At 45.1% G+C, this 27250-nt stretch overlaps 1 pseudogene; it reads right to left on the bottom strand.

The window, feature by feature from the left end:
* Positions 1–4768: 4768 nt before the first annotated feature.
* LOC115310438 overlaps positions 4769–27250 on the bottom strand; it is a 37423-nt pseudogene continuing 14941 nt past the window's right edge.

A 27250-nucleotide genomic window follows, 5' to 3' on the forward strand; every position in this document is an offset into this window, starting at 1 on the left:
GTTGGGGTTACAATCAGCGTGAACAACTGTTTACGATGACTGCAGGCCGCTAAAACCCACTCTTGTCACTCATTAAACTGAATAAACCAACTATTTAGGCAACACCCCCTCGCCTCCCCTCCTCCCCTCCTCCTCCTCCTCCCCCCCGCCTCTTTTGCGTTTTTATGATACGGTGTGCAAGTGCAGTTGCTATTCCTGGGTTTCGTGCTTCTGTATGCCTGCTACTTTCGAATCAGAGTTAAGAATTCATCAAGAAAACACCATCAAGTGCCAGCAATGGCATCAAATTGATCCGCAGTCCACCAAGACAAGGAGTAACCTTGACGAGTTTTTTGACGTCAGCGTGACGTTTTCAAAATGGCCACGCCCTTGATCAATATGCAACAGCCATGGTAGCAGACTATTAGCGCATCGCGGAGGAACAGTGGCCTGCAGTAATGAGGGTCTGGTTGGAGATTGTGGCACGTTCTTAACTTGTATCCATATGACTTTTGGAGATGGCAGCCATAGATGAAGAAAGAAGAGAGTGAAAGACGGCGGAGCGCGGGACACGGGTGCCCAAGCGGGCACGAGGGACTCGGGCAGTAAGTCGTTTGGCCGGAACCAGAAGGAGGACGGAATACTACCTACAGACCACGTTCGAAAACTATGAGATTAAACCACTTAATCACGCCTTGCGTTGTGCGACTTTCTTCGGTGATGAGCGGGGTATGGCCAGATAAGGCTGGGTAAAGCCATCGATCGACCCACGGACTTTAGATGAAAGTACGGGCTGTCGGTTCTGTTCTGTCTCATTCAATAACGGTGCCTTCGTCTACATTCTCGCCGTGCCCCATCTGCACGTTATTTTTCTTTATTTTGTGGCATGACCCTTTTTGATTCTTATTATTTCCAAGAGCTAGTGTTTAGAGTCTCATACGCAGAAGTAATTTGAGTATTGGGAGAGGAGGTCGAGCAGTCACCTTTATTTTTATATATGTATATTGTCAATCTCATCAATGGGGGACGACATGGCCAGTCTTACAAAGATGAGCCTATAGAGTTTGCTCGTCGCACTTAGTGTATCTAAGCGTTAATACGATGACTGATGAACGACTTAAGGCCTGTTCACACATATAGCGGAGCGCTTATGGCGAATTCCATTGGTCGTTTTGGAGCGCGCCGGGATCGACTTTTCTGGAGCGAGCCTATTTCACTGGGCGATCAGGATCGAGACCGACGTGTTTCACTGGTCGTTTTGGATTAGCTCCCGCTCCAGATCTCGATCTGGATCCGAGGAAAGTCGCTCCGACGATTTGGGGGGATTCAACCGGAAGCCAGCCGGGCCAGCCCTCGGCGCACACACGCTTCCTTTCTCGTGGGGCATCTCGCCTGATCTCGCCCATCTCGCCTCAGGAGAAGAAGAAGCACGTCGCGGGCTGGGCTCCTAGATTGTCTCGACATCAGAAGAATTCGTAATGGCCTCTTGCTTACCCCTTTAGTCGACAGCCGGTTCGTTTTTCAGGAAGGAGAAGAGAAGATATTTGCCGCGCTACGGGCATTCCGGCAATTTTTGCTAGAAGCGCCTGAGCCATTCCTGCCGCTCGTGCGTCGAACACGTACGTGTTAGCGCGGCGATTGCGAAAACGTCTTCGAAACGACCGCGGCGGCCGCGGAAAGGGGATTCCCGGGCAGTTGCATGACGGGAAGGCATCCGCTGATCCCGGAGCAGTGGTCATGTTTCACTTGTGATCCGTAGGCGGCGCGACCCCGTTCGGATCGTGTGCTCCAGTCCGGATCTGGTCAACTGATCCCGGTGCGCTCCAAAACGCCCATGGAATTCGCCATTAGTCAGCGCCAAGTGAGCGCTCGAAAGAGCGCTCATGTGGCGCTTCCTAGCGCGTGACTTAGTTCTATTATAACGCGCGATTAGCGCTTTAGTAGCGCCTTGTTAGCGCTTCAGTAGCGCCTTCTTAGCGCTTCTTGTACCGCTGTTACTGCTGCGGATTAGCGCGTGCACTGCGGTTCCGGTTCCTATGGTTAGGTGTGCATCAGAAGCACCATGGCATACATGTGGGACTCTGAAATAGAAGCGCGACAAATGCTGGTGCATACGAAATTTGTGCATATATGTGTGGACGGCTTAACTCCCAGAAGAGACTTCTGGGAGCGCGAAATCTTTCGCCTCCGAGATACCGACCGGTACCCGGCGAACCTTGTTCCCCGGCTGAGGAACCGAGACACAGAGCTCTTTCGAAGTTGATTATTTTTTTAACTGCGTGTCCTTGAAACTAGGGTCAAGCATGTCGAATAGAAAGCGATTGAGTCGTACCCAATCAACTAGTGGCTCAAAGTCCATATCTCTGAATCGTCTATACTCTGTTTCACCTTATGATGTACCGCACGAAAGGCTACAAGCCAAGCTCCTTGCTCTAGGGCACATCTCGGCGGCACAAGCTCTCGTGCGTCAAGAGCAGCTCCCAATGCTATGAGCTCGCGCTTCTAGCCTTCTCTGCGGTACGACATAAGGTGAAACGGAGTATACTCCACCGTTTGGTTGGAGAGTGGCTCTTTTACTTCCTCTTTTTTCCACCACCAAAAAAAAAAAAAAAAAAAAAAAAAAAAACATCGGAATTGCTGTGCACGTGATGTTCCGCAGCAGCAAGCACGGCATAAGGAGCGTGACAGCGCCTACACAGCGCTGCTAAAGCGCTAACCTAGAGCTGCTGAAGCGATGAAGGGGTATTCACACGAGGGAGAAATCCCCGGGATTTCTCCCCGGCACGCGCACCCCACGACGAAAACGTCAGGCTTTCCGATGTGCAAAAGCCTCGCGTTTTCATCTCGTGATGCGCTCGTGCCGGGGAGAAATCCCCGGGATTTCTCCCTCGTGTGAATACCCCTTAAAGCGCTAACCGAGTGCTAAGTCACGCGCAAGTCGGTGCCACCTGAGCGCTGTTTCTAGCGCTCATGAGGCACTAACTTAGCGCCCTTTGTATGTGTGAACCGACCTTAAAAGTCCAATTTCATCTTGCTATAATCATAAGATTCTCCCAAATTCGAGATTGACTTCACACTGCAAGTCAACAAAATACGACACTTAACAGCGACGTGACGTACGTGCGCGAAACCAAAGGAACTCCCGACTTATTGTTTACAACATAGTTGCAAAGCAAAGCACTACTGTAGAATACGAGTCAATCAGAAGGCGGTGATTTGATTTGACGCCGTTCCTCATCTGCTCGCTTCTGAACTGCTCTTAAAAGGATATGTACTTAATCTTCGTAGTTCTTCAGTTGTATGACATCTTGTTGAGAGGATTAGTATCAGACGTGGTAATGAAAAATGTTTGAAGCACCTAGCAAAGGATTTAATTAGCGGAAACGTTGACGATTATTCACAATAATACGAAGGTTGTCGGCAAATAATGATTTGTGGTTCTCGAGGAAAAAAAGATCAGGAACAGGGCAAATAGTCTAGCAAGACGAGAAACAAAGCACGCATACATACAAACAGGCATTCATGTTGATTTCGATCGGGTATGATCGTGTCACAAAGACAAGCTTTATTTCAGATTTCTAAGAGATCACCCAGCGTGGCGGATGAGCCAGAATTGCGTTGCAGATCACTTGAGTCCATTTAACACGTGTAGTAGAATTAGCTCACAAAGCGTAGTTTCGCTTGTCGTAAAATTTATACACATCGCGAGAAGCTTCAAACAAGCTTTCTGCTTTACTTGAATGACTGAAGAGGTTAAAACCAGCTCATTTTTCGTGGGGAAGTCCGGTTTTACGATAACGACCGCTCGGCTACTGACAGACAGTGGCGTCGGAGTTTTTCGGAGGAAGATGGGGGGGGGGGGGGGGGGGGGGGCGGTCAGTTGCCATATTGTTTATTTGGTTGTTTTTTTCTTCTTTAAATGTCGGGGTGGGGGAGGGGGGAGGGATTCCACGCCCCCTGTTCCGACGCCACAGTACACAGATGGCGCTCGTGCTAGGTTTGCCAGCCTGGTATGTCAAACCAAGCTGGCCCTCGATGTATTTACGTCAAGTGCTGGATTCAGTAGCATGGTCTCGTGCTTTTTGTGATAATAAATTGTTTTAATCGCCATATAATCTACTTCTGTGGGTCATGTGGCGAGTATCTCGTGCCCGCCAAGCAGGTGAAAACAAAACATCCACCATACAAGTACATGCGGTATGGGGTGGATATGCGAGCGCAGCTAGGGGCTGGCACCCAAACGTTTTGTTGCTCTCTCCCGCGATTCATTTGCAACATGGATGACAGTCAGGCGGCGACACTTTCGATAAAATAATGCAAACATTGCTCATCTTCTATTGCATTACCCAGACCTCGAACAAGCAAAACCGATAATGACGAAACTATACATGCGAAGCTATGAGAAGGCTGCATTCTTTAAGAGGATACACGCCTTTCGTGTGAAAAAGTGAAGTGAACAGAATAAATACACAAAATGTGTGGCTCATTATGACCATGCCCATGCACATTCGGCCGGGCTATCAAAGGTACAGGCGCGAGAGCGCAGCTGGACAACAATCTTTGTTTGCACTAAGGCACTCGCCAGGAAAGCACGTTCGAAGGTCACTGGGTGCACGGTGTCTGTCCGCGCACCGCATTAACGGAAGGAAGCCTCTCAACTCTTCTATGGTTGCCTTCCTCTGTCCTTTGTTACTCCTGAGGGTTGCTTGTTTTGTACACAGCTCTCTTTCGTTTTCCAAGCGCGACGTACCCGGTTTGCGCTCTTGTGAAGGAAAGTGGGCGGTAGTATCTAGCACCCCGGTTGACTTGACGCCGGACGCCGCCGCTCGCGTTGTCTGCCGCCAGGATGCTGTGGATCCAGGACAGGTAAGGCACCACGTTGGTGTACACTCCGGGCGAGTTGGGGACGGCGCAGCTGCGACCCCAGGACACGACGCCGATCTGAACGGCTGTGTCATTCAGGATTTGGAAGAGGGGGCCCCCGGAGTCGCCCTGTAGAAACATGAGACCAGCAATAGACTGGGCGCCGGATTTACGAAGAGTTTCTTAGGTTATGACAACTTAGCTAAGAAGTTCGTCAGTTAAGAACATCGTAAGCGGAGAAATTGATAATCACAAATGCGCTCTTAAGTGAGAGGAAGAACGCAACGGGTTTCGTATGGAGAAACTAGAACTTCCGGTGTCCCGCAAGCTCCCGATCCCCGCGAGAGCCGGCTGTTGCTATGTTGATGGCCATCTTCAGCGACACGAACAACCAATCGGAGAGCTCGGCATGGTTCGGAGCACGTGGATTTTCAATAGCAAACGCTGGCAGCCTTTTCGCTAACGCTGGTCTGTAGTTCGTGTCCGCGCAGTAAAATGTTGACACTAACACGATTTAAACGGGCCCGAATGCCGTGGCCGGAATAGGCGCCTTCGTCGACTGGTACGAACTCGATCGCTACGAAGTGAACACAACCGCCATCGTTGCTAAAGGAGACGGTTCACGCCGGTTGTTTCCAAAGTGGTGTAGAGAAACAAACCGCCGCGGCGTTTTTCGCGGCCTCAGAGATGCAGGAGCGAGCCGACATCCAAGATAAGTTTGAACCAGGGTTAGGCGGAAATACTCTCAAAAGTATGTGGAAATACAAATACTGGGATGCACGCCAAAATCAGCTAAAATACTGCTACTGCAATACAATCATAAAAATGTATCGCGATACTTATCAGAAATAAATTTGAAAAATATAAAAGTGTTTGGAAACAGAAATACAGGAATATATTTTGGTGGGGCTGAAGTACATTTTTGAATTACATTGTTATAAAAATATTATTTTGGATATTTTGGTGTGCACTCCTTAGAGCATACGAAGAGAAACAGAAGCACGTTCTAGAATACTAGATTTTGTTTTTAAACAAGCGAGCGAGTTCTCATGGCATGTTTGAGCCTGCATTAAGGTCGAATCAAATTTAACGCTGAATTAACATCTTGTATTTTGGGAAGTAGTAAGGGAAGAAAGCGATTTTTCATCGTGGCTCGAGCCAGTTTTATTTTGGCATCTCTTATCTTTCTGAGATAAAATTCCAGGGACATATAAATCAGTTTTGTGTCCTCCCAAACAACCTTAAAAAATCACTATGATCATGTCCAATCCGGACGCCTCCTTCAGCAGTGACCTTATAACGTCAACGTGGAATGAAGTTTAAGGAACTCGTATCCTTTTAAATGTTAGTTGGGTGCGCCGACAGAGCCTTCAACTTTTAAGATCGACTGCAATAGTTGACCACCTGAAGTGCGGGAAAACTTTTGTCAACTTTGTGGGCACTCTGGCGGCTGCTCAGCCCAGTTGCCCGACTACGGCGCACGGGGGCGAACTTTCCCGCGGCGCCGCGATGTGCACCGCGCGCGATTGAATCCGCTGTCTCTGTGTTATTCCTCTGGGTCGGGTATGCAGCAAGGCAAACCGACCACAACGTTTGCACAATAAAGAAGAGAGTCACGTGCGGTCAGAGACACAAAACTTCCCTGACGAAACTTGGTCGCGGTACGAAGAATGCACCCGAAAATGTATTTCGATGCAGAAATATCAAATCACAGTTCAAAAATTGTATAGCGATACAGAAATGTAAATACATTACGTATTTCTGAAATACTATCACGATACTGCCTAACCCTGGTTTGAACATCGAGAGTGTCAGCGAGAGCCATGTGAAAACCTGTTTACACTCGGAGCAAACGCGCGCGTTTGATCGAAGTGCTGGATTCGCGCTGTTGGACCGCGTCTAGGTAAGCGCTTCGGGACCGATCTTTTACGATTGCGACTCGATGCTGACGTCACACTCGGCAAACGGTGGTTGAACCGGCATCACGTACCTCCCATGAACTGTTCTACAGGGTGGAACAAGGAGACGCCAGGCTCTTTAAAGCGGCCGGAAAATTCGGTTTCTTAACCTATCGCGCTACGACTTTGTGCGGCGTTGCCCACAGATGGTGCATTTGTTTTTGTAAAATTTGCAAAGAACAAACTTACCCTAGGAAAAAGTAAAAGAAAGAAAAAGGCTTAGCTCCTATGGAAACGCAGCGACACCACCGGTCTGCAAACAACACGGCGCCGTTTCGCACAGGAGACAAGAGATGGCGCAAGCGGTCGCGACGCCAACTGCCGCCAACGAACGAGCAGACGACGCAGAGAACCGGCCCTTTTGCAGAAAAGGAACTGCAGTTCCTTGTTGTTACCGCGCCTGTTCTTGTTTCTGCTACTCTTGCCGCCCGCGGAACGCGCTCCGCTTTAGAGTCGAAAAGATTGTCTGCTAAAGACGCTGGCTCTCGGCGCCGTATGCTCGTTCGTTGGCGGCGTTCGTTGCGCCATCTCTTGTGTCCCGTGCGAAACGGCTCTGTGTTGTTTGAAGACCGGTGGCGTCGCTGTGTTTCCATAGGAGCTAAGCCTTTTTATTTCTTTACTTTTTCCTTCGGTAAGTTCGCTCTTTGCAAATTTTACGAAAAAAATGCACCATCTGTGGGCAACGCTGCAGAAAGTCGTAGCACGATAGGTTAGGAAACCGAATTTTTCGGTCGATTTAAAGAACCTGGCGTCTCCTTGAACCACCCTATATATATAAAAACAATCACCACAATATGAAGCCAATATTAAGACATTTTAAACCGAATCTAGTGGAGTTAAAGACGAAGAAAGCAGTTGCTGCTGCAAATATATTCGTGCCATTAATGGAGATAATGGGATTCGGTCGTTTGTTCCAGTCTTTTATAGCCAATGGTAATGTAGACAAGAGATAGTGGATGATGAAATGGCACCTAATTTACAATAGTGATTGAAACAAGAGATATAGACGCTTTAGACACGCGCCAAATTACAGCCGCCATTGCGTTTCAGTTTAAGTTGACACGCAACCGACGTTACGAGATGATGGGACCATTCAAGCAGCGTCAAAGGTGCAAGTCACTGAGCCTTTTCTGTTTGTGATTGGTTCAGCGATCATAGAACACGTACAGAAACATGACGAACACCATGACGACGCGCTTTTGACGCTGTCGGATTGGTCCCCTCAGCTGGTAGCGTCGGCTGGGTCTGGACGTAAGGTAAAAAAAAAAAAAATAATAGTTTCTGAAAAAAAAAACAAAAAAAAACGGAGGGTGTGGCGACTCTTTTGAGTCCTATTGTCGCTTGACAGCCAATGATATTGCCGCATTGCGTGATAAAAACGCCGAAGAGCCAATCACGAAGCAAGAAGTGTGAACATAGGAAGCCACGCTCCGCGCCTGATATGCTGCGCAGTGACCATAATTCCTATCACCGCGAGAAGTTAGTGGCAGTCTTACGGTGCAGGCATCCTTGCCTCCCTCTGCAAAGCCAGCGCAAAGGTTGGTGTCCTCGACAAGAAACCTGTTCAGTTCTTTGCATCTTGTAAGGTTGACCAAAGGAAGCTCCACCACTTGCAGTACGTCCGCTGTTGGACCATCTGTCGTAGAAAAAAAAGAAAGCAAGAAAAAGGGTGAATTGTATACTTTTCTAACGCGGGGGAGAAACATCTGAAGTATTGAATTCTACACTTTGACGTATCTCGTATTTCGTTACGAATTTCTTTAAGAAATACCTTACGTATTTCACAACGTATTTCGTTACCTTTTCCAGCAACGCCTACCACACTGTTCCTGGGTGAAAATATCTTAATCGGTGTCCAAATGCAGATATCATTTCAGGGTAAGAATGCTCGCTTGGCCTCGCCAGTTTCTAGGATTTTAAATTTAATTGCGGTGTTGGTTTTCTTAGAGTACTCCGCGCAGTTATATTGAGGCACGAGATTTTCTTTTTTGACTGCAGGCTCAGCGCCAATTGAGACCCTGGTTCGTGAACCATGGCTGTTGAACCACAGCGCCAGCCCTACCGTGTGAGCACAGTGATTGAGTGGCCATGGCAGTTTGACGCTTTGAAAATACATGATTTCTTGCTCGTGAGAGATTCAAAGACGCGTCGTTTTGCCGATCTCTTTGGGAAGGCGAAGTTGCCCGTTCGTACTCTCGGAAAGGTATCCCCAACCGGACACGAGTGCCCGGCCCCGGGGCTGGAACCCGGGGGGCGGCAGGCAGATGGTGTTCACGTATCCGCCGAGCCTCCAGAGCGGCACGCGGTCCTTGAGCCGGATGAGCGCAATGTCGTTGAGCAGCGTGGCCTCGTTGAACTCCGGGTGAATGAGCAGAGCGCACGGCGACGTGCGCCACTGGAAGAAGGACGGAAACGACATGCGGTGCACGCCCAGCCACACCGTCAGGTTCTTGGCCGTCTCTCTGCGCACATGGAAACGAATGCGCGGGACATCACCAGGCCGCATTCCCGCTGCTCGTTTATCATACAAAAGGCAGTGTTCACCGCAGGCACAAGGAATGAGAGAATTACCGACGGACAGGCGTCAAGCATTTTTGAAGCGTGCTTGCTTCTCACACATGCATGCTTCGAACATTCCTTCAGACGGATTTTGTATGATGTATTGGCGGTACGATTGAGGCTTGAGTCTAGTCGCACTATTCGAAACCTCGTGCATGTAATCGCCTTTCTTCTGTTTCACATATCGGCCACAAGGCTGTGCTAGGTTTTACTGCGCACTTGGATAGGCCGCAGCTCCCCGCTCGCGTCCTTCACGTCTTTTACTCTGAGTAGCCTCGCCTTCAGGTCACCCCTTGTATTCACTCCGGCATTTCATCCTCTCGCGCCGGTGCGCGCGTCGGTCTTCACCGCCTTGCACCGGCGTGCTAGGAGCAGCGGCTGATGCGGGGGAGCAGCTGGGTTAGCCAACACCACCAGAATCAGACTTGTACGTAATCTGTTTCAAGTAATGAAATTACTTGTAGTCCCTTACATTTATCAGTAATTTTGTAAGGGAATGATTACATATTCCAGAAAGTAATTGTAAAGTAATTTCCTTACTTATTTACGTAAGGGAATGATTGCAATCCGTTACATTTTTGTCTTTATTCGCGGAGAAAAAAGGTGGGAACTTTGAATAGTGGGAGAAAAAAAATATACATCAACATTTTTTTTTGTAAGGGTAAACTCTACCAGAATTACACTGTCAACTGCATTCACAAAACGCAAAGCCTGGCATTCTTTAGATGCCCACAGCCTTTTTTCACGTCATCTATAAAAGTCGACTCAAATCTTTTTTTGTTTTGTTTACAAATTGTAATTTGTCTGATTGCTGGTCCAAAACGAAGGAGGAAGCACACTGATACAAAAAACCGAACTCTCCGTGCAAACAATAAGGGGTTTTCGTAGACCGCGTTTCCCCCTAAGCCCTCCGCAACTGCGGAGGGCTTAGTGGAGGTGGAAAACAACCTTGACTGTAGAATTCCGGGAATCGTAGCGGGTTGCGGAGAGCGTTGCGGGACGGCGAAAACGGTCTACGAAAACTTCATTATATTAGGCAAACTCCCCAGTTCAAGGTGCTTCCTTCAAACACAAATCATATACAAAACAAAAATTCAAAGTGTACGCGAGCTGGTGTAGCGGTCTGTGCGCGCCTTCTCTTTTTGTCTCTTGGCTCTTTCTCAGCTTCCTTCTGGCCGAAAGAGAGAAAGGGAGAAAGAATATGTCTCCTTTGTATCATCTTCAGGGACCTAGATAATCTACACTGGGGAGAAAAGCGCGAAGTTCGGTGGAGCCGTAGTTAAGACACAGCGTCTCAATGGGCCACAGGATCTAGCTGACGTTTTGGGTGTCGAGCGTGCAGGGGAGGCCTTGCGAACACGTTGTTTTCTAGCCACTCAGTCGCGCGTCCAGGTGGCAGCACTTATCTGGAAAAAGGACTCAAAAGGTGTTTAGTGCAGCGGACGGCATCTTCACATAGAAACGAGGCAAAATGTCCGATGGGACTTTTCGAGAGCCAGATTTTGCTCAAGGTCACAAAAGTGTGAGTTATGGCAACAATAAGAGCTTCCATGACACTCGTGTCTTGTTTCTTACTCTAGGATAGTAATGTACAAAGTAACGAAGCTAAATTAACAGATTACGTTTTGAAGTAACGGTCACTTACTTTTATGGGAGTGTAATTGTAACTGTAATTATTTACATTTAGACACAAGTAATTGTAAATGTAATTCTTTACTTTTTTTAGTAATGTGTACAAGTCTGCCTAGAAAAATCAAAGCCTCCGCATCTCCTCCTGTTCCTTCAAGAAAAGTCATCACAGTCGGATCGCGCTAACTCGGCTATTGGGCCCGAGCCCGACTTTCGACGCGCTGATTGAACGCAAGCCACGGCCGAATACTGACGCAGCGCTCGTGCCCAATCACAGGCCTCGATCGATCTGACTGTGATCACAGTGCGGAGGCCTTCTGCTGATCTAGGTGGCGTTGGGTTAGCACAATGGACCCAGAAACGCTCTCCCTCTCTTTGGTCTACGTTTTTCTGGTTATAATTATAGACTGACCCATAATCTTAAATAAAAGCTGGAACACAAATAACGGGAGTAGATGGCTGTTCAAGGTTATGCAGGATGTTTTTCTAGGCTTCGCAGATTTGTTTGACAAATTTGTCATGGCTACACAATGCGGTCTGGGCAGGTGACGTATCTTCTCAGGGGGACGCAATGTTGGGAGCTAGTAGTCAGGATAAGCCGGATAATTAACTGAAACTCGTTAATTACATTTTTAATTAGTGAAAGTAAACCTAAGCTTTCAGGATAGTTGTAAACCCGAGACTGGGGATACGGACAAAGGACAAACACAAAACGACACCATTACTTCATAAGCTTTCAAATTTGAAACTTGCTGAGCGTCATCAAAAACCACTGAACGAATATCTTTAGAAATAATTGGAGCGCGCGGAAATTTCGGTAGCGCGCTAAGGTTTCTACCCCTGCAACGGGCGCAAAGCTGACCGTGGGAAAACGCGGATGATAAGAAACAGAAAAACCGCGCGGGCGCGTTTTTGCATTCCGAATCTTTGGCCTGTTGCACGAGTAAGAACTTTAGAGCACCACTCTGTCCCAAGCGCGCCAAGTCTCTCTAAACTTGCCCGATTTATAAGTTTTTGATAAGGCTCAGCAAGTTTCTGGTTGGTATCATATGTTTATCTTCACTAACTATAAAGTTAATTAACAAATTGGTATATATTAACCGGCTTATCTTCATGATTAGCTTCCTATCATGTGTGTCCCGGGCCGTATAACTCACCGGCATACACCAAATTTGTTTAGCTCGACGGCTTAAAAAAAAAAATCTATTTGTAAAGCCCAAGATAAAAACCTGTATAAAGATTATAAGATGTTAGATCGTTGAAAAAGGCGCCAGGCCCGCAAATCATGGTTTTATCTTTTTCTTTATCTAACCAGACTTGACGTGTTGCGCAACTTGCCGCTTTCACAGCTGCACTAACAGTCACCAACGGGGACATTGAGCCCAAGAGCATTTGAGCGGTATTTAATCTGCCTGGAAGTTACCACCGGATAAGTTGGAAACCACTCGTTTATCAAAGCTGAAACTGAACGCGGTGAATGACCCGAAATGCTCTCAGCGCGACCGAACAACTGTACATATTTGCTGGGTGGACACCAGCGGAGATCTCCAACATATTTGTAGTTCTGACCTGTCATTTTATGCTTGCCAGATTTGTTTTAAACCTTAAACAACGGTCGCTTTCTTTTTTTTTTTTTTTTGCTTTTATAAATTGCAGTTGCGACAGTATTTAAGCTAGCAATTTTTAAAAGAAAGGCAATCCGTAAAATTGATATTTAACGCCATTTCTTTATATCAGCAACCGACGTAGGTGGTTGCCGTCCATATCTCAACACGGGCCGCTCAAATTTAGATACATGTTCTGTTTAATTTATATGAAATATTGGTGTGTGTCCTAAGTTTGCACAAAGCAATGTAAACTACCTAAACGTATGAATACAAATTGCAGCTCCACAGGCCTCCGCCTATTAAGCTGAAATTTGCATTTGAACGATTGTGTTTAAAATATTTTTACAGCGGCTAAAACATACAGGTTAGAAAAAAAAAATTCTTCAGAGCTACGTTTTTGCTCGTGTGCATTTGATAGCGCAGCCAATAAACTCAAAAGATATGTTGCAACCAGGCACTCAGAAACTAAAAATTGCTTAGGAGCTCCTGCAAGAAGCTAAGCGCGTGGGCGTTTCTAGAGTGTAGATGGAGTTGCTCAGACCGGACAGTGTGATGTAGGTTGTTGGTCATACTTACAGGAAGGCTCCCTAGTTTATATTTCTTTCTGAAGCAGCTTGCCAACTCACCTGGCCAAGCAGTGTCCACAGGACAGGACGTATTTTTCTGTGATGAGGCTGCCACCCCCAAAGAAGACGTTCCTGCCGTTGGTCCTCCGGGTCAGTGCAGCCTGGCATCGAAGAGGAGCCTCATTGATCTTCAGATGGCGCTCTTCATTGTCTCTTACAGTTTTATATGCACACGTTTTTTTCTTTCTTTTTAAGCTGACCGCTTGAACCCAACTTGCTGACGTGGTGAGTATACCGGGCATTTATCGCTCCGGACTCAATGAGATTGTGGCATTTGGTTAAGAATGCCTAAGAACGAAGCACCAAGCGGGACGCTTGAACAAAATAAACCAGACCCTGCGTTACGTATGCTGTAAGTGACTATACTCAACTACTACTACTGCTACTACTACTACTACCACTACTGATACTACTATTACTAATACTAATTATTATGAACATAAGTCACTGATACTTCTGGGGACGTCTCTATCTCGGTAAGCCCGAGTACACCGAATTTCAAATTGGCATAGCTACGGTTGAGTTGGCACAGTTACGGTTGACTTTAGAAACCTCTGCAGAATGGAAAGGCTGAATTGCAAGGTGACTGTGCCCCTAAAAGCTAACAAGAAGATAAGAGCGCTTTTGCATTTTGCTTCTAGCCTGATCATCATCTAGTATATAATGTTATAAACTTACCTAAAAGTTTGAATGAGTAAATATGCCTTCTTCTTTGTGATTTCAAAATATACCGACATTGCTTCTTCAGCGCCATTGCAGTGTTCCTTCTTATGCTAGAGTTCATTTATAGTTTTGAGAAAAAAAAATAGTTTTTTGCAGCGCTATTACGTCGATACAAGTCTAATTACTTTAAGAAAAATATAGCGTATTTTCTCGAGTACTAATGGCGCACTTTTTATGAACAAGGCCCTTGCGTCTACTTGCCTGGAGAACACACATATAGCCAACCATTGCATTCTGCATAAAAAAAAAAAAAAAGAAACGCAGCAAATATAGGGTCGAGAATACGCTTTTCTGTAAAAAATGCGATCTGAGCACACGGAATTTTCGCGTGAAGACATTATCTCTGACCCGTAAATCGCGTACATTTTCCTGCCGATCGCGGTGGTTCGCTATCCCCGCGATCCGCGTGAAAGCACACGCACAGACTTTGTTTATAAAGAGCGCGGCTATCACTCGAGCAAATACGGCATTCAACGCGTTTCTTTTTACCGACGGCTCAATCAGAGTGCTTCGAATGAATAAGACGTTTAGCTGGGCCTCGACTGGGTCACCAGGAGGATATATATAAGCGTCGCAAGGGGGAGTACATACGTCAGAGGGCGTTCTTTGCGCGTGAAATGTTGACATCTAGAGTAGTTTCCTTGGCCCGGCACCACAGGCGCATTCGTCGATCGCCGAACAGCTATAGTCGCTGACACCTCTAGAAACTCATGACGTTATTATGCTCACACTTCTTGGTTCGTGATTTGGCTACAGAGCGATGATAATATCCCCGGGAATGTCCCCGCCCCAAGTTTTTAATGCTGACACTGGCTGTAGACAAGTGTCTGCGCTCTGCTCCATGGGCGCCGCCATGTTTGCCTATGCTGACGCCATGACACTGTAGGGGGCGGCGCGTTTTGCGAGACTCAATTTTTTTTAGAAATCCTCGCATATATCGGGGTGTAAGAACTTTAGGAAATGCTTATAGTCATGAAGCTTCATGGACAACAGCGATGCCAAGAGTGTTACAAAAAGCAACAATATTGTTTTATGCGCAGCCCCTCTCTTCATAAGAGCCTGCGTTTGAGATTATTATTTCCCATTTTTATCGCTGGGTGCTAGGATTTTGAACATGGATCTATAGACGCTTTGAAGGAGCTGTGCATGGACGCCGTCATAACCGACCTTCAATTTTTGTGCCCTCTTATTCCGTTCGCTTCACCTCATGATTACCACGGCAGGACAGGTTATTGCCATTTTAGGCGTTACTGCGTCCTTTTCCCCAGCATAGGCCTTTGTAGAGGCTCGTCAACGCCCGCTTCAGTGGTTTGGCGTCTCGGTAAGACAAGAGACGATCGGCTATGGCGGCTCAATCTGTCGCGTGTTTAAAGCGTCTATACCAGTCAACGTTTTGGAATAAACTGCATTAGAACGTCAACATCTGCCAGTTACTTCACGATCACCTAAATAAAACAAGAAAAAACAAGAGCACCATAGGTGCACACAGAAGAAAATACGCAAAGACAACAGAGTGGCCGTGGCAGGGCTCATTCCCAACATTTACTGAAAAAATAAATCGCTCATATAGGCGTGGCAAAATGCTATTATCGATGTAGTGCCCGTTTTAAGATTGAATATTCTCTTGAAGTCACAACAGAAGGCGCGCAATGTATTACATGACATGTCCATTTCCTTGTCGGCAAGGAATAGGCATTCTTGGAACTGAGGCTGTACAGGCGATAGTTGGGACTAATCATTGTGTTACGGCTATGTATAGACCTTTGAAAAAAATAGCCTTCTGCATGCTGCCATCGTTGTCTGCTGGGCTATTTAACACCTTCGGAGCATGAACTGTTGATCTGCTATACGGTATATCAGACCCTGCTTATGCTTCCACAGCTCAGTGACTCAGCAATTTTCACCCGGGTGATAAGCGTTGCAAATGTTTATAGGCGATTGGTTTTTCAATAAATTGTGAGTGCGCCCTGGAACGTCCACTTTCTTGTCCTTTGCGTATTTTAGGCGCTCTTTTTGTAGGTGTCTTCGGAATACTTCGCTTAGCCCCATACTGCTTGAAGCAGCGGTACACGCAAGAAACGCAGATGGGCGTAGAACAAAGAAACATTTAGAAAGCTTGTACCTTGTCCCACAGTGTGGCGGCAACACCCACGGCACCTTCGGTGCTGTCTCTGCAGTGCATCGTCGCTCTCAGTGGCACCACATTGCGAAATGATGGTGCTTTCGTACACTCTGTTATGACTTCTTTGTACACGTGCTATGTTATCACCGGAAATTCTGGTATTGTGTGACAAGTAAAAATACTCGTTAACACTCGTTTCTTTTCCCTTCTCACTCATACTGTTCACCACTGTAGATACGTGTCAAGTTTTAGTCCGTGCCGTCCATTCAGATGTATATCGCGTCAGTGTAAATAATAACCCATCGTCATTTGTTTAGAGTTCTTTACTTGCGGTGTTTCCTTTGTACGCCGCAGTAGTTCAACCCTGAGACGATTCTGTCACGGAGTTCATTCCAGCGCACACGGTTCTGGACAGCCACCCACTCCGCTGTGCCAGGCAATACAACAGCCCACCTCTTGACCCGAGTGTTATACCGCCGGACCCTGGGAGGCGAGCAGGAGCGGTCGGTCCCATTGATAACACATCAAGAGATCACGCAGCACTTAAGGTTGGAACGACGTACTTACCCACCCGCTCCCTACAGACGAACACCTTCCCCCATCCCACTAAAAATGTCATATCTTTTTCCCCACCTCCCATTCCCCGTTATGCCGCTTTTGCGGTGCCCCTGGGACACTCTTTAAGACTTTCACTTATCAAAAAAAAAAAAAAAAGAAAAAAAATCGCTTAGGTTTATTTACAACTCATACGGCAAAGATTCACACGTGTCACCGTTGTATACCGCCTCCGGAGTGTCTATATTATCATGTCGAAGAAAAGTAAAGCGTTAGAAATGTTTGCATAATATAATTTATAATAAAGCTGGTTTAAATTTTGATGATTATCTGCAGCATAACGCGAGTCGTGATACAAGGCAGAAGCACGAGAATTTGCTCCCTGAGTTCCGCTGTAGGAAAGATGTTTTTAAATACTAATTTTTTCCTCGCTCTGTTTGTGAGCGGAATGGGTTGCCACCAAGTGTGACGGCGATTGCTTGTACCGTTTTGTTTGCGAGTGCAGTTGATTAATTGTTTTCTGTCACCAATGACTAAGCTACTTGTTAATTGTTGTTTGTTCATTTGACTCATTGATGGTTTCTGATGTTGTCTATCATGCCTTGGCCATCAAAAGTTAGCCGTCAATATTCTCAAATAAAAAAAATATGGTGGGAGGATGCGACCAAAACCCCACCCAATCGTCTAATCCCTTCCAGTCTTCATACGAGCTTTTGGGAGGGAGCACTGACCAGTTCCAACCTCGATGACCAGCTCATGCTGGTGTCGAGGGCAGTGGAAGCTGGGAATGCTTAAGGCGTCTTGGACTAAAGACTCCTCCCCCTCGATTTCTCACAATAAAAATGTTTATTCTTTCTCTCTCTTTATCTCGGGTCGACTATTGTCGGGGCTAGCGTAGCTTTCACAGTGCTGCAATCTGCGAGAACACGTCCATGTGACTTCCTCTTGCATTCGCACGTGCTTGCGCAAGCAGCCTTGACAGGCTTGGAGCACTGCGGAAGCTACGCTGGGCTTGACAACGTAGCGTTAAATAGTTGACGCCCAGTATGAGCAGGGCCCAATTTATGGCTCTGACACAGCCAGAAAAGGGTATACGCACTTGCTAGAAAGATATCGTTTGTGTGACCATAGTGTACTTTGCCATAATGAGCCGCGCCAGACAGAGCTCTCAAGGCTGCCTCACACACTTGGGACTGCTTATGACCGTGTGCCTTAAAACTTAATAAATCTCGTCTGACGAGAGAACGCACTTACGCCATCTATCGGGTAGACGTAGAACACTTGCAGTTTTCGTATAATTCTCTATTTTAGAGCGCAGCTCTTAGGCTCCCGTTTCCGGCTTGAGCAGCGTCGGCGTCGCCGTCGCCGTCGGCTGGTACAAGTTTTCGTGATGAGCCGGCTGGCGTACGTTGTTCCCTTCATAAGACTCGGAGCGGCCGAAAAGTCCAAGCTGGAATGTATAGTGTGGAAAGGGACACAAGCGAGCCCTAGTGCTGCCGGACTCGACGCCAAACGAGAAGCTGGCGGGCCTGGGGGTACACAATACTATCGACGAGCTCATCGAGGCTCCAAAAACGGCCCAGCTGGAACGGCTCACGAGGTGCGCGACTGGCAGGCACATCCTTGAAGCGTGTTCCACATGCAGCGGTTTCGGCCCTAGAGCGGCTCGATTTTCTGCCGTCGCGGCGCTCTGGCCAGCACCAGCGGTTGAGCGGCACGAGCGCCGCGACGGCAGAAATCGCGCCGCTCTAGGGCCAAACTCGCTGCATGTGAAACACGCTTAAGAGCCTCGTCCTCCGGTACGAGACACATCGAGTCGAAAAGGTGGACGTTCCCCTACATATCAGGGAGATGCTGCAGATTTCTCCCATTCCAAAGCACATGCATCCCATACACGACGCCAAGAGAAGGGAGGTGAGGGCCAAAGCCCTGGGAAGAACTCTAAAAGAAGAGGAGGGAGTCGCGTATGTCGACGCGGCCGAGTACAAGGGAAGAGGAGCCATGGCGGCGGTGGTGGACGGTGACGGACACCTCGTCTCGAGCTGCAGCGTGAAGACCCAGAGACGGCGGAAGAGGTGGCGGTGGCGCTCGCGATAAGCACGCCCGGCGTCAGGATCGACAATCGTGTGCGACTCGCAGAGCGCGGTTCGCAACTTCGCCAAAGGGAGAGTGTCGCCGAAGACTTTGCGCGTCCTCAGGGGTGCGGCGTGTTTCGTTGAGAGAGAAAGAGTGAGACTCGTGTGGACACCGGCACACGCGCCGCATCCTGGCAACGAGGAGGCTCACCACGCGGCCCAAGGACTTACCGTCCGGGCCGGCACAACGTCTGGGGCCCCCGTCGCGTCGTCCGGGAGACAGGCTGGTGACATTTAGAGATATCTCGACCACTACACGGACGGGGAAGCGAGGGTTCCGCCCGCGCAAACCTCGCTGAATAAGAGGCAGTCCACGGTGTGGAGACAAACACCTATCCGTGTCCGGCTTTACTAAGTCGGTGGTACCCGGACAGATACACGGGCGCGTACAAAGTATGTGGGCAGAGGGCGAACTTGAGACACATGATGTGGGAGTGTAGTAAGATAGACAAGGGCGCGTGCGCGAATAAATAACTGACGCAGCTCAGAGATGAAGAGAGCTGGCAAACCACTCTCCTCCGCTCGGACCCTCGGGTCCAAGACTTAGTCCGACTGGCCGAAGACGCCGCCGGGGTCCAGGGGATCCTGGCCGTCGTCTGAGGGGAGGTTGGGAGGGGATCCTTTTGTTAGGTTCCGCAGGGAGGGACGAGAACGCAGGAACGTCAAGCCAGGGTAGGGTTTGGGATGATATAATTAAAAAGACGAGAATAGGAATGGTAGCTATGGCTCAACCAGACCGAGCGTTCCTCTGGTCGCGCGCCGCGCCTGGTCCCGCGCTCCCCTTTTTATAGGCGGTCCGTTGATGCACGTCACGGCTTGCGCCGCCTTCGCTCCGGTTGATTGGTAGAGCGGGAGGTGGTAGCGACAGCAATTTGGCTGCAGCCAGTTGTTCAGGATGGCGCGAGTCTTTCGATTGTAGTTGATGAAGTATACGCCGTGGCATGCTTGCGGATGGTAAGTGCCCGGGTCCTCTGGTCTGCAGTGCAGGTCAGTGGTTCCACTACTTAACACTTAGTGGGCTCCTCCCCACCTCCTAATCCCTTTTTCGGGCACTAATAAAGTTGTACTGACTGACTGACTGCCGTCGCTGTCGGCGTAACCGCGCGGCGCATTATGGGACGTTTCCCATGATGACGTCACACGTGACGTCACGTGTGACGTCACAAAAGTCACCAGTGACGTCATAAATGACGTCACCGCGCGTTGCATTATGGGTAAATTTCCCCGCTAAATTTAGCAAAAATTTTCTCCACTAAACTTAGCAAAAAATTCCCCGCTAAATTTAGCGGATAAAATTCCGCGCTAAATTAAGCGAAGAAAAATCCCGGACAAATTTTGCGGAAAAATTTCCCCGCTAAGTTTAGCGGAAAAAAATCCCCGCTAAATTTGGCGTCAAATTTTCTTGGTTAAATTTAGCAGAAAAAATTTCCACGCTGAATTTAGCGCTAAATTATCCCCGCTAATTTTAGCAGAAAACTTTTCGCCTAAATTTAGCGGAAAAATTTCCGGCTAAATCTAGTGAAAAAAATTCCCGCCAAATTTAGCGGAAAAATTTCTCCCCTAAATTTAACGGGAAAAGTTTGCCGCTAAATTTAACGAAAATGTCCCCCTAAATTTAGCGGGAAAATCTCTCCGCAAGATTTAGCGGAAAATTTTCCTCTAAATGGGAGGCGAGCAAGAGAGGAGGAGGGGCATAGCCTCCTCTCCTACCTTCCCCTCCTCCTTCTCAAGAGCTGCGCTCTAATGCGGCGTTACAGGGGATTGTAAACGCCTTTAATTTTTTTTCGAGTATCATTGGGTGAATTCATCTCAACTCAGACATAAATTTTGGGTCGAATTTTTATTTTTTTTTGTAAATAATGCATGCTCTCGTGCAATTCCTATAATAAAAAAAGACGCAAACAGCGAGTTCGTCGGTTTTTTGTTGTTTTGTTTTCAAGTTATGGACGGTTTAAGCGGCCAAGGTGGAAACTGACGTTTTTTCAGCTTATCGGGGTGCCATATTTCACTCCATCCCTTTTCTCTACGTTTTATGTTACATCAATATGGCTTTCTGGGAACACTCTAGAGATATGTTTTTTTTTATTCTAATTAATCGTCTAGGTCATAAGATCCTTAATGTATTTTTGTTTTATTGTCAAACCGCTTCTGTGCGACGATATTTGACGAAGTTCAGCAAGCTGTGCTGTGTTACTTAATAAACATATTTTTATGTGCTTTACATCACCGTAAAGCTCCAATTATGCTCTTCCTTTGAGTATAATTTGAATATTTTGCGATAAATATATATTGTGCAACATGTGCCTGAAAAACGAGTATTTAAAAAAAAAACTACCAAGTTAGGAGTCGAGTTTTTAAAGCAAAACCGCCTTTTATTTCTTTTATTTTTTATTCACAATTAGGTAATATAGTAGTCGATTAAGAACTATCAGCAGAAATTGCAATATATTGGTTGTATGGCCACTAGTAGGACTCGAACCTCGTGCTATGAACGTTTTGAACGGGACTTCGCCCAGGCGCTCTGCTGAGCAGAAGTTTGGCCTATGTAAGGTTTTCTGTTTATCGTTAGCAGTTGCCTCAATATCCAACCATAAACATTAATGAAATTTGGAGTAGTGCACTTAAAGAAAGTTTAGAAGTCCGTATCCACAAGTCCGGGTACAGCCCTTACTTCCTCTTGATTCGGGGGAATGCAGATCGTTAGAGAATTCCTCTGGGGAGTTTTGCTTTCGGCTTTGAGTTCGAAATACCGAACTTGATATGTAAGTGTAATATTTTCTTATGTCAAACAGATATTTAGTGCATACACATATGCACGATTTAGTATCTGACGCTTAGGAAGTACGGTTTATTTTGTGCAGATACGGACTCTTTCGTAAAATAACGAGCCTTTCGTAGCGTGTAAAGCTTCAAATGTGTTAGTCGTGTGTTTAGGTTTCATTTCTATTCCCAGTGATTCATGCCGGGTTACTTCGACATTTCCCTCTCGACTTAGATTTGTCCGGGAGTTTAGATGTTACGTATCTCCTCCGTCAATATATAGGGCGAAGCTCACACACCGTGCAAATCACCCCAGTGCCAAGTAAATAAATACTGTTAGGATAAATTTTGTTGCTTCACTCGCTTTTACGCTCAGATATTGAGGTAAGTACTAACATAAAATTGAAAACCTTAGGTACACCAAACTTCTGCTCAGCTGAGCGTCTATACGAAGTCCCGTTCAAAACTCTCATAGCACGAGATTCGAGTCCTAATAGCGGACATGCAAACAATGTATTACAATTTCCGTTGGTAGGTCCTGACATACTACTACATTACACAACTGTGAATAAAAAATGAAAAAAAAAAAAATAAGAGGTGGGTTTTTCTATAAAATCGACTTCAAACTTGCAAGTTTTTCTAAATATTCATTTTCAGCAAATATTTTGCGTTATATCTTTAGCGCAAAATATTTACAATATACTCAAAAGAAAGAGCTTAATTGGAGCTTTACGGTGATATAAAGATTATAAAAAGATATTAATTAGGTCACACAGCACAGCTTGCTGAACTTCGTCAAATATCGTTGCAAAAAGGCAGTTTGACAATTATAAAAAGAACATTGAAGATATTATGACCTCGACGCTTTATTAGCATAACTCGCGTTTGCATCTTCTTTTATTAAAGGAATTTACCGATAGCTACTAAAAATTTCAGACGAGTTTATTATGAGTTAGTGTATTTTTGTGAGTCAGGTGTGTTACTGGGCGCCAAGTGAACAAAAACCAAAATGCAAGCTTTTATAGCAGTCATACAAACAATATATTACATTTCCTGTTTATTTTACTTTATAAAGTACTGCAAGAGGCAACTAGAGAAAAACAATTAGCCAAATGAAAGGTAGGCTTTTTAAGAAACTGACCTCCAATTCGCACTTTTTTTTAAAAAATAGTTCTTGCATTACGAGAAAATACTGCCCTTTCCCTTTTACACACAACATCAAATTTGTTATCATTAAAAGGAGTATATTCTAAGCTTTCTGAAAATACCAAATATGTTAAGACACCTCATATAGGTCACACGGAAGAGCTGGTAAACTTTGACAAATATCAGCCCAAAACGTCATATTGGCAAATTTTCTAAAATATATTTCATATAAATAATCGCGTTAAAATATTCATCAGAGAATAAGTGTATTCGCAAGTATTTATTTAAAAAAAATGAGAGGTGCCAATTTTGAGTTAGTGTATTTTTGCGAGTAAGTTGATTTAGTGACAAAACAGTCAGAAAATCAGATTTCAAGCTTTTATAGCTGCTATACAAACAAAATATTACATTTTATATTTATATTACCTTATAAAGCACTGCAATAGGTAGCTAGAGAAAAAAAATCACCCAAATAAAAGGCAATTTTTTTTTAGAAAGTCAACCTCCAATTTGCCAAAAATTTGAAATAGTCCTTGCTTTACGAGAATACAGGGCCCTTCCTCTTTTACACACAACATTAAATTTGACATCAATATAAAGAGTATACTCTTAGTTTTTGAAAATAAATATGTTACGATATCTCAAATAGGTCACACGGAAGAGGTGGTCAAACTTTGACAAATAATTTCAAAGGGACCCATTTTCACAATATTTAAAACAAAAGTGAAGATAACTAATCACAATTAAATTATTGAGTATAAATAATCCCTATTCTGAGAGTGGCCGAAAAAATTACATTTCACTACCGAAGAAAGGCAAAAAGTTCAAAAGAGTGAAACATGACACCTCCTACAGGCTAGAAAAAGGTCAGTTTTCGCCTTGGCTGCTTAAAATGTCCATAAGTCGAGAACAAACAATTGCCCGAACTTTGCGGTTTGCACTCCATGTCACAAAAGAGATTTCATAAAACATGTATATTTGTTTTTCAAAAATTCGACCCCAAATTCGTGCCTGAGTTGAGATGAAACCACCCCATTCTTTCTTTTTTTTTTTCTTTGCTCGAAAAACTTGAAAATGTTATAAACGACCATTTCTCGTGGTAGCACGTACATTTGATATCGCAAATACCGCAGAAACCTTAGCTCTTGTGAAATGCGGTACCATAGATGGCGCCAGAGTGTTGTCTTGTCGCAAGAATTCACAATAAGTTGGCCCTAAGCAAACGCGAATGTGCGAACGGGCCTTCATTCGGGCAACACCCGTAAGTTGGACGGAGGAGTCGTGCTATTTTCCTCCAATATGCTGGTTGGTGGTGAAAAAAAAAAAAAAAAAAAGATAAAATAGAGATTTTTTAAATAAATCCGTTCATTTCTAAAATATCTAGAACGCATTTAGGAGTGTAGATCACTCCTAATTGTGTTCCCTACAATAATATATACAAAGCTAGAATAGCTCACGTCTTAACTTTCCTTCCGTGTGAAACTGGGTTTTACAAACTAAACCAAACAGCGAAAGGCATCTGGATGTCGCATGCCATAAAAAAACTGAATATTAATATGAATATAACCCTGGGTCAAAGAAATAACAAATAAGAAAGACAATATGAATCGATGAATCAATTGATATAATCAACGATGTGTTATATCAGTCAATACATCGATCAATTGACAAGTTAATTAATTACTTAAAATGTTTGTTAAACTGCGCTTTCATTGTAAGAAGCCTATATCAGGGTCGGCTTGCTTGAACAGCGTCTCAGCTGAGACCAGACTTGTACCTAACGCGTTACAAGTAATGGATTACTTGCAATCATTTTACTGTAATTTTGTAACGCTTCAATTACTTCATTTGAGGAGTAACGGTCCTTGTAATTGAGTCACTTTTTTGCCTGTAATCGATTACAAAATTACCCATTACAATTTTGTCAAGTTTTTTGTTTGTTTTTTTTTTGGGGGGGGGGGGGAAAGGGGGGGGGTTAGATCTGTTGTAGTCAATCAGTTCTGGACAGCAGTCACTTCTTTTTTTAATATTACGATTAGCACGGGATTTCGAGGATTAGTGGGTCACTTCACTATGCTTCGTTTTCTCCTCTTTTTTTTTTGTACACCGGAGGCTTCGTTTTTGTATGAAAAATGTTCTTATCGGGCCTCTTGTGAGTGATGTATTTGAACAGCGCCCTTGTTATTTTTATTTTATTTTCACAAGACGGATTGGGTGTGTTGGCGTCACTCACTCAGCTTTAAACAAACAAACAAAAACGATCGAGGCTTTTTTTTTTTTTTTTTTTTTCGGAAGAACTGAGCGCGAGATTCTAAGGATTATTCTCATGTAATAAAAAAAGTTGAATGAAAGGCAACGTGGGAAGTAATCGATTACTTTAGAGTAATATTTAAATTACTTTTTCGAGGCTGTAATTGTATTTATACTCAGTTACATTTTACAGTAAGATAATTGTAATTGTAATCGGTTACCGTTTTTGAGTAACGTGTACACGTCTGGCTGAGACTGGGTTAAAGAATGCATTGCAAAGTCTGGGGCGCGCCCCAGCATCCCGCTCAGCTCGTGCGCTGGCTTTGACAGTGCTTTCTTTCACCCAGTCTCAACGGAGAAGCTGTTTCTAGCAAGCCGGCTCGAATTTCGCGCACCCTAACTGGTACTGAACCTACAAACTGGAAATTCTCGGCGGGTTTAGTGTGCAGCTCACGAAATTGATAACATGACAAATGTACGAGCTACACTGAACATCGCCGATGCCCTTTGTAGCTCCGGACTGCTAGCGCCATTCAGCGAATGCTGCGTGAACCCGGACGGGCGTTATGAGAGAAAGAAGCGATGTTATCGCGTCCACCCGCCACGCGGCGCTGAACGCCTCTTGGCGAAGAGAAAGTGACTTGATAGAAAACTAAGGGCATATTTTGCAGGCCCTATATTCTAAAGAACGGAATGGTGTTACGTTTTCCTCAGATCATTCTGGGAGATAAACTCTATGATATAACCAAGAGCGCTCAGGGAATGACTAAAAGGTGTTTTTTTGATAAGGAACGTCAAAATGTCCTGTCTATTCTTTGTTTTCAATTAAGTTTTTATATGAGGTAGCAAAATATGTTCACAGGACCGGACGGACTTTTCTTTTGCAAGATACTTTCTCGTTTTTCTGTGAGAAAAAAATGCCGTCTGAGAGGAGATGGAACAAAGGGAAGGATCACAGGAACAAAGATTATAACTTAGTACACCATACAATATAAATCATTTTATGTATAACTCATGCAAACTGGTATACTAGAGTTAGTTAAGTTCATTTTATTTAGGTATATATTTAATCAAGAATAAAATTAATAACTTGTCTTTTTGAGCAAAGTTTTTATACTGAGCCAATGTTCGGCGAATTTCGAAGACGTTTTAGAATTACTTTTTTTGAGGTGACACTTTTCTGTGGACTATTTTATACTTTGTACAGTTTTTAAATAAAAATGTGGTGCTCTACTATTATGAACTTATTTTTTTTTTACATTGCACCCAGAATTTTTGTTAGAAATGGAAACAGTCAGAATTATGCAATATTTGTGCGCCAATTCAAAGAAAATAACTATTCTCGATTTTCTTCCAAATTCATTCGGTAGACCCTTCAAAAGTTATAAATTCCACATACACACAAAAAAAGTCCAACGATGTTACACTATTTCATAAAAAAAGTTTAGTCAATTACAGTTGATTAGCGTTAAAGGAAAGCTACGGAGCTTTTTGGAAAAAATGAGTTAGAAGTGAATTCTAGTGTATTTTTACCCCGTGAACCCGAATACCCAAACCATTTGCTGCGTAGGTATTGTTAAACGCGAGAAAAACGCGAAAGACAGTCGCTGTCCGTGACGTCATCGACGGCTCTTTTGGCTGCCCAAGGCTAGGGGGACGGGGCTTCAGCCCTATTTTGAAATTGCTCTTGTGGCTCTCCGGCGCGTCGCATTGAAATATAATTTTGATATCTGTTATTCTAAAGGCCAAATAAACGCAATTCAAGCGTTTTTTCGCAAATGTAGAAGTGCCCCATCTTCCCTTTAAGCTGTTTCCGTCTTAACAACTAATTGTACTCAAGCACCGCATACCACACTGGCCGTAATATGTCGTATTAGCGTCCAGGCATCATAAAGCAATACACAAAATTACGTAAACTTTTTCTTTCGGTGATGGGACCGATATTGCCTATGAAAACTGAACTTTGTGTTCCCTTCTTAGGGTGTTGTAACGGCGTAGGCAAGGTGCGGTATGAGGGGTAAAGAAATAAGATTTCAGCCCCCCCCCCCCCCCCACCTCCTCCCCATGCTTCAGGCTAAGCCACTAGGGGTGTTGTACTTGATTGAATAAGTGTTAATTGTTCTACTATTACAGGATAATATTTTAACGGGGGCAGGTTGCGGCAGACTAGCTTGATTAATGCTTCCAGGCATCGCTAGGAAAGGTCGACGTCACGGAGGCTTCTATTCCGACCGATGGCGGGCGTGGCAGAAAGATAGGCTTGTTATATATCACGCTGTCGGGCGATTTCAGATAACGTATGCTGTACACAAATATATAAAACAAATTAAATTAAAAA

The sequence above is a fragment of the Ixodes scapularis genome, unplaced genomic scaffold (genome assembly GCF_016920785.2).
Source record: "Ixodes scapularis isolate PalLabHiFi unplaced genomic scaffold, ASM1692078v2 PGA_scaffold0__279_contigs__length_252992795, whole genome shotgun sequence".
Taxonomy (NCBI): Eukaryota; Metazoa; Arthropoda; class Arachnida; order Ixodida; family Ixodidae; genus Ixodes; species Ixodes scapularis.